The following is a 9,229-nucleotide window of genomic DNA, read 5'->3' as shown; positions in this document are numbered from 1 at the left end:
CCAGCAGCTGGAGGAAACCTGTGGCCTTGAGTCACCACGTGGAGGAAAGCCATCTGTTCACCTTAAGTCTTGAACCATATAATGAATAAGCAATCAACTTTTGGGGTCTCCTTGGGATAGCAATGCCCTAATTCATACGATGTATATACCCTGTAATTAATAAATTAGCAAAATATATAAGAGAAAATTTATGATGCCTAAATTTATAAGTAGGTAATTCATACATATTTATTAGTATTACTTTCATTTCTGAAAAGTCAGATTGTATATAACATGATAAAAAAAAGACATTTCTACCTTTTAAATAAATGTGGTCTTACTTGAAAGTAATTCAATAAAAAACAGTGGATGAGTAGAAGAGATCTGTATGTGCACTTGTTTAAAATAGGAAGAAAAAGAATAAACAATCCAAACAATCCAATCACCTGCTGGCTGGTTTCCTGTTGATCTTCAAGTTCAAGGTCATTATTACCACCAAGGCCACACCTGTTCTGCCTCATCCCATCTTATTCTTTGCACTAACAGTATTTCAGTCACTGGTCTTTTGTTGGTACATCAGAGACTTGCAGCTCCTACCAGCACAGGCCTTTGTACACATTCTTTGCCTTAGAACACAAGTATCTTCCCTTAACCCTTCACCTGGCTTACTCCTCATCCTGCAAGCTTCAGCCTCCAGGTCGTTTCCATGGGAAACTTCTCTAAATGGGTCTGGCCATGCAAAATACAACCTCATCACACTCTACTCTGTACTTTCTCCTTAAAGTACTTTTCTCAATTTTAATTTAAAAATTATTTGTTTTTATATATTTGATGACTTTCTTATTAGACCTAATGTTCTAGAAAAACAAGAAGCCTGTCTATTTTGTTTAACGCCATTTTCTCTTACCACCTGTGAGGCATATGGTGGACAGACAATAAATATTTGTGAAAAGAATCACTTAATCCAAGTCTTATACCCTTTGTTTCAAGAAACAAATGCTTTGTGATGTTCGTGGCTGATTCAATCAGGAACATGAACCTGTTGATTTCCACTACTATTCTTTTCATCAAAATCTAAGGAATGGTACTTTCTCTGGTAAAGGCCAATGTCTGTTTTCCAAATGAATCCTTAGAGAAGGAAATACAGTCTTTACATCGTTTATATTTGCAATAGAATAAAAAATCGTTATTACGTGACTGCACCAATGTAGTCTTTAGTGCTTATCTGAGCTTATTAAATACCCTCAGGATCTGTTTCCCAGATTAGCCCCTGTGATCTGCTATTCCAGGAACAACATCATGTTCCTTTTTTTTCTAATTTTGACTTTAGCCTTTTGTCCTTTTATAGCATTTCCTAAGGAAGTTTATCTGCATTCACATCCTTAATAGAAGCTTTTGAATATTCAGTATTAAATGCATGTGTATGAGGCTACACACATATTTCCTGACCTATAAGATGCATAATAAAGGACATATACTTATGCCTTTTGTTTGTATTATAATATTATGAGTATCTTTCATTCCCTTAAACTGTTATTTTTGGGGAAACCACCTGCTGGTTTCTATTGCTCTATTCATATAACTATAGCAGAGCTAAGTTCGTTGCTATGAAAAAAATTTGTCCAGCTCAGAATCCTACTTGGCTCACACCTACCCTGGTCCTCACTGGTATCTCTTGAGGAATATAGCTCATTGCTCTTGTTAAGGAGTTAAGGGCAGGACAGTAACAAGTTTTCCATGAAAGTTGTTGTGGGTCAGTGGGAGCCAGGGCAAGGTTTGGGAGATGAGAGAGCTACTTATTTGATCGGAGTCCACTGGCTGGGTGATCCGTGCTTTGCACTTGAAGGGAGAAGAGGAGCACTGAGGTTGCTGCCTTCTGGGCTGTGTCGATTCAGTGTTGGGTCTGTGGCTGGAGCAGAGGCCCTGTGGTAAGTGGGCAAAACCGTGCAACAGCCACATTGAAGGAGATTCTACAACCGCAGCTACAGAAAGGGCCATAACAGCCATTTGACACCCACAGGTGTGGCAGATTGTGCTAGATGCAGAGTTGGGTGACAGAAAATGAGGTGTTTGGGAAGAGCATTGTAACAGGATGGAACTTAGGAGGGAAAGCAGAAAAGAGACCACGTACACAGTTGGATGAGCAAAAGTAAGGATACAGAGGTAGTTAGAATAAGAGTGTGCCAGGGCTACAAGTAGTAGAGTTTGGTTGGAATATAAAAAGTCTGTGAGGGTGCACTGTTTGAGGACTTAAATGACAGAGTGACAGCATAAGTGAGTCAGTCATGAGAGACTTGTGTTCTAAGCTAGAGCTATAATTGGAGATGCCTTCTAGGAAGATGAATATGACATGCTTGGGTAAAGGGGTTCAGGCAGAGACCAATTAAAAGGTTGATCCAATAATTAATGAGGGTCTATGGGAGAAGGAGCGTGGAGAGAAAGGGGAGGAAGAGGTGGAGACAAGTCATTTCTGAGTGTAATATAAATGATTTAATAACTGTAAGAGGAGTGGGGAGGAAGAGCTAGAGAAAATGAGCGGTGAGTTCTAGACTAACTCCAAGCAAGGCTGTAAGTCTGCGTCTCCAGCACAAATACACAAGGAAGCTGGACATGGAACCAGCTCAGGTGCAGGGAAAGAGAAAGAAGGAAAATAAGGAGTAGACTGTGGTGACTTTAAATTCTTATTATGCCTCCAGGACACCTGAAAGACATTTCTACCATTTAAATAAGTAAGTGTAGTCTTAGTAAGGTAAGAAAGTAATTCAACAAGCATAAGTGGATGAGTAATCTCCCGAAATGCATTTTCAGGAGAAGAGGTTAGATTTTACCAAAGTCTAAAGATATGGAGTAATTTTTCTTGATCAGTCTCAATATTTTCAGTTTCCCTTACTGCCCTCCAAAGTTATGTTTAATCTTTATTATAATTATAAAGCCAATATATTGTAATTGCCTGTTTACTTGTTTCTATTCCATAATGTTCTTGGGGACTGATCCCATCAGCAGGGTCACTGAGTTGGTAGTGGGGATGGGAGGCATATCATTTTTATTAGTCTCTTCACCAACATCACAGGGATTATTAAATACTTAGTTCTTAGTATAGTAGTTAGATTGGGTAAGATGCTTCTCCTAGAGTCCGGCACATAGTAATTGCTCAAATTACCTGTCACTGGTGCTTTTCATTAACAAAGTACTGAATCCTTGTGCCTTCAGGCCAGGCTTATGAAGATAAGATTTTCTACTCTTCCCTTCTGGCTCCTTCTCCAACCAATTATCTACATACTTGTCATTTCCTAACACTGTCACCTGTTACCTAATTTATGAGGATGATTTAGCTTTCGCTTCTTGCTTCACTGGAGAAAGAAAAGGCTGAAACCATCTGGAGAAGGGCGAGAAGTTCTACTCACCTGTATGGTGAAAAGCTTACGTTTGAAGTGATAGGTAATAAATGGTGATTTCACTAAAGCATGGCTATCTGAGTAAGGAAACAACAATCTAAGTTAAATTATACTTGCCTGTCCCAGGAGCTATATTTCGCCTATGACTCAGCACCCATCACCTGCATTTAAAAGTATTTCTGGAAGTTATCCAGGTAACCAACCAGTTAGGAGACCTTTAAACACATTTCTAAATTAAGCTATGTGCAGTGGGTGCCTACCAAAATGGAGTAATCATGAAGTATTATATATTCCTGGTGCACTGATTTTAGTAGAAGATACAGGAAGAGAAATTATTTTTCCATTGAAGTCAACTTGGATATATTATCTAGTCATTCAACAAATGTTCATTGCATTTAAGCGGATCGGTAAGTGCTACAAAATTTTGATTCAGAAAAGACATGTGACTCTTTGTTTTATTAATTTATTGTTGGGGATTCATTAAGGGTACAAGAAACCAGGTTACACTGATTTGCTAGGTAAAGACCTTCTTATAATAGTGTCTTGCCCCCAAAAGGTGTGGCACACACCAAGACTCCACCCCCCTAGCTCCTTCCCTCTCTCTGTTCTTCCTTTGCCCACCAGGATATGACTCTTTAGTGGTGGTGGTGGGGTTATAGGGAAGAGTGAAAAATTTATACACATTTTAAAATTGAAACACCAGACAATAAACAATTTCCTCTCTGGGATAATGTAGTTGCGTGGATCCAGGCAGCCCCCTCTACCAGGCTCAGGGCCTGTGAAGGATAAGAGGCCGTCCCGTGGCTTGGACTGCCTGTGTCTGTGGTGGGGATGTGGACTGCAGGGCTCCTCCTGCTTACCTTTTCCCTATGGTGGAGAATCTGGATTGGCTCTGAGCCAATCTTCTCGTGGCTTTGCTCCCCTCTTCATGCTGTTATCTGGAGTTTCCAGGCCTCAGAGGGTCTGCGTAACTTCCCTGCTGAATTTCAGTGTTTTTCTTAAGACGCTTTGTTGCATGTCTGGTTATGTCTTTGTTGTTTTGTCCCTGGTTTGTGAAGGAGGTTAAGTGTTGGATGCCTCTAGTCAGCCATCTTGACCATAGCTCTTGACCCTCTCTTTGTTATGCGTTCAAATAGAAAGGTGGAAGGACCTGGAGAAATATCTTTTTACCTTTCTATACCTCCTACACCATGAAAGCAATTCCTTGTCAAATATACAGGCAACTAGTAAGACACTTAAAATACCCTTTTAAAAAATGATGGAAATGCCATACAACATACATCATATAGACAAGTACATACATATCTGGAGTTTTACATACGCCTGGAGAACTCTTAAAAACTATTAAAATTAGACATTTAAATATAGCCTCTAAAATTGGGGGGCAAATGTAATATACAACATGTCTTGGTCCACTGGATTGCCATAACAGAGTACTACAGACGGTATAGTTATAGATGATATAAATGTACTTCTCACAGTTTTAAAGGTTGGGAAGTTTAAGATCACGTTGCTGGCAGGTTTGGTGTCCAGATGACTCCTGTTGCTCTGTCTTCTAGGATTTGCAGTGGTAGTGACGCTATTTGCCACTGACTCTTATATAAGGCCCTAATCCATTCATGAAAGGAGAACAACAGTGACCATCACTTCCCCCAAAGCCCTATCTCCTAATACCACCAAATGGAGATTAAGTTTCAGTGTGATTCTGAAAAGAAGATATTTCAATCACATAGCATTATAAAACATCAATGAGAAATTACTACTAGAATTTTGCCTACTAAATTGTAAGAATTTAAGCCTATTAAAGATGTCAAATTTAATAAAAATAACCAATTATAGATTTCTCCAAGGAAAAGTAATTATATGACCTTTAGTTAATATTAATTAGTTTAATATGAGATCTCTGGATGCCTGTTTAAAGGATTACATGAGAAATATTTATAACCAGCATATTAAGTATTAATAGGCTTCATTTTAAATATCTAAAGTAGTTTACTTTTTTGAAATAATATAATTGACACCCTTGAAATGTTTACAATGTTAATCAGATGAGCTATTTTCAGAAATACTACACATATACACAATCTAATTAAAATTATTACCATGCCCAAGTAAAAATAATTTTACTATTTTTGGTTGAATACATAAACATTTATAGTTTCCTAAAGTAGTTTATTTAACTGAAAAAAGTGTGAATCAATAATTGTGTGAACATTTAGTTTCTTCCGAAATCCAAGTCTTTACTGAATTTGAAAAATGTTGGAGCCACCTATCCCTTTTCATTTTATATATAAGGACTTGGAGTTTTTGTTCTATTCTTCATTTGTATTACTTTTAATAATATCACTTATACAAATGGCTCCCCTACTTCTTCTTTTTTTTTTTTTTCTGTTTTACCAAGTGAATATTGAATTTACCTCAAGAAACGAAAAGACATTGTCATGGAAATAGTCTAGGTAAGAATATTAGTGGGCAGGTAGGTGCTGTTTCTTTCTTACATCTCTTTGATTGTTTACACAGGTGTACCTGAACTTTGGTGTCCAGTATGGCCCACTTGAAATGAAGAAGCTTCCAGTTTAAAGGAGCCTTAGATTCCAGAGCTTCTGTGCTATTACGACCAAGAGGGCTCCTTAGAGCCATTGGAGACAGCTCCCTGCTATACCACGGGGACATGCTTTTATATTTTTTTCCTTTCTGCATCACCTGGAAAAATAAAGATTAACAAAGAATAGCTGTGGGGAAAGCTCAGACTCCATCCTACACATACTCATTGATCAGCAGTTGTTTTCCAGATACTAGATATTGAAGTGGCAGAGTCGAAGAAGACATGTTTCTAGCTTTCAAAAAGTTCAAAACTTCATGGAGAGACATGTAAATAAATGTGATGCAATGTGTGGTTCTAAAAAAGACATAACCGCCAGCAATCATGGGAGCATAAAGAATATAATTGCTAAGCCTTTTTTTTTTTTTTTTTTTTTGAGACAGAGTAACTCTGGGTAGTGCTGTGGTGTCATAGCTCACAGCAACCTCAGACTCAGGCTTGACAAGAAATTAAAAATTACTTCAGGCAAGTGGAGCAAAAGCATGAGCAAAGCCTTAGGAGACATGAAAATATGATTTATCTGTAGATAATGGGCATTTGGTGTGCCTTGAGCACAAGGTGGCTGGATGATATGAAAAATATGACTGGGCTGAGCAGCGCCTGTGGCTCAAAAGGGTAGGGCGTCGGCCCCATATGCCAGAGGTGGTGGGTTCAAAACCAGTCCCAGCCAAAATGACTGGGAAAAATTAGAGTGAAAATTAAAGCACTAGGCTTTTACTGAATAGGTACTTCTTTCTTAGAATTTAATAGCACTAAGAATCACCCAGGATGCTTGTAAAAGTATATTGATAATTGGTTGGAGTACTGGATAATTGGTTGGTTTTCTCCTGATTCAGTAGGTTTGGGCGAATTGGCTGACTTGGAGCAAAGAGGTGAACTGATTCTGGAATTTCTGGTGCAGATCACTGGTGGACCACACTTTGAGGGATCTGGGAAGGGTGACATCCTCAGAGTTGCATATACGCAGATAACTCTAGAAGTCTTGTCAAAGAAAGTTGGAGGCTGACAGTTCAGCCTCAGAAACACCTATTTGGAGGTACCAAAATAGTCTCAGGAAGAGACAAGAGCATGAATTAAGGCAGTAGGAACTCCTGGGAACGAGGGAGGAGAAGAGACAAGCAATAGATACACCAGATCAATTGAGAGTGCTGCTGGAGAACTGATTCTGAGGTGACTAATTCATGACTCCAGGACGAGGGGCAGCATGAAGAGAGATAGGAAATCAGAGTAGTTTTGAGTGGTGGGAACAATAAGTTAATTATAAACATGGTGCGTTTAAGGTACAGGATTGGTACAGTTTTCTTCCAACACAGATAGCAGAGTCTCCCTCTCTGGTTAGCTCAAGCATAATGAGGAATCCACGGGCATCCTGGGACAACAGAAGGAATTAGGGAAGAAATATGTTACCAGACTGGATTCAGGGACACTAATTCCATACAGACTCCTGTTTCTAGTCCTGGCTTTCTGCAGACATGCTTTTCTTCTTTTTCTCTTTCTCTCTGTCAGATTCAGTCACCTAGGGAGAAACTAAGTTCTACTTTATCTTTCTTTCATTTCCAATTTCAAAACATTAAGGAAATATCCCAATTGGTCTAGCTTTGGCCATGTGTCCATTATGTCACATGAACTGTGTTTAGGAGTTTGGGGTCATAAGCTAACACTGTAGCTCCTGCAGAAACCATGTATGAGTATCAAGGGAAGGGGAAATTGTAAGGATGAAGATGCTGGGGAGATAACATCGTTGTATTTGCCAAAGGTGCCTGCCGGATATCTGTTTAGGGAACACAAACCGGAGAAAAGAATAATCAAGGGAAATATTTGCTGTGTGGCAGATATTTGCCTGGTACGTAGCTCATGCCATCATTTCAACAAAACTCTTTTGTAGACAAAACAATATCATATGTGTTTTCAGCTGAAGAATTTTAGTCTCTGAGAGAAGGTAGTTAAAGGGCTTTCAGGAAAGTCTATGGTTTTTACCATTTCAGCCACACTAGCAAAAGTCATGGGAATGAATAAGTTCAGTCCTAGAAAGTGTATAAGACAATAAAGGAAGAGAGTCTAGAATGGAACCCACATTTAAGGAGTAAGCTGTAAGAGAAGAGTCACTGGAGGGAACGGAAAAGAGGCAAACTTATAAAGAAAATGTTGATGTGTGAAAACTAAAGGATGAAAAGCTTTCAAAATGTAAGACTTAAACAAGAGTATCAAAGTGATAGAGAGAAGCCAGGGCAGAAGAGTCTGCAGCAGCAATTAATTATTTCTTGGTACAGTGACACTGCCCTGCCATGACTGAGATAGCTTAGGAACTGATCATCTCCCAGCTGACTATTATAAAAGCTTCCTGTTTTGCATCCCTGTCTCCATTCTCATCTCTACAGATCCATCTTTCACATTAACTGCAGAGGGATCTTTTAAAGCACCTCATGCTTGCTTAGAAAACTTGAGAAGAAGTTCTGCATTGTTTATCTTGAAATATATTACCAACGCAAACCAGTCTCTAGCAATCTTTCTAACTCACTATATTTTTATATAAATAAAGCCTCGTTAAACTACTTAAAATTTTCTAGGCATTCAAGTTTCCTTTAGATTCGATGCTTCAGCATGTGCTATTCTTTTTTCTTGGGAGATTTTTGGCTTCCTTCCCCAACATTGACCAACAATGGAAAGATTCTCTCTCCTGGTTGTGGTGTTAGTTATATGGCAATATAAAACATTAGGTTTTACTGTATATAAATTTTACCTAAGTACACTTTTTAAAAGGATGCCTGGAGAATCTCCAAATATTTGACAATTAAAATATTTATCAATAACCAACACAAAGACAAAATTCAAAGAAAATTGGTAAATATAAAATCAATGAAACCAAAAATATTCTAAGCTAAATAAAAATGATAAATCTCTAGCTAAACTGATTAAAAACAGGGCACAAAATGTTTTTTTATCAATATTAGAAATGAAGGAAGGAGTAAATCAACAAAAATCAATAAAAGCTTTACAGACATAAAAAGAATATTAAGGAAATAATATGAAAAACTTTATATTAAGACATTCAATAAATTAGGATAAGTGTATAAATTCTTTAAAACACATAGATGGCTTGGCACCTGTAGCTCAAGTGGCTAAGGTACCAGCCACATACACCAGAGCTGGAGGGTTCCAATCCAGCCCAGGCCTGCCAAACAACAATGACAACTACAACCAAAAAATAGCCGGGCATTGGGGTGGGCACCTGTAGTCCCAGCTACTCGGGAGG

Source organism: Otolemur garnettii, unplaced genomic scaffold, assembly GCF_000181295.1.
Source record: "Otolemur garnettii isolate 467f Iridium unplaced genomic scaffold, OtoGar3 scaffold00057, whole genome shotgun sequence".
Classification (NCBI taxonomy): Eukaryota; Metazoa; Chordata; class Mammalia; order Primates; family Galagidae; genus Otolemur; species Otolemur garnettii.
This window is presented reverse-complemented; position numbering follows the sequence as displayed.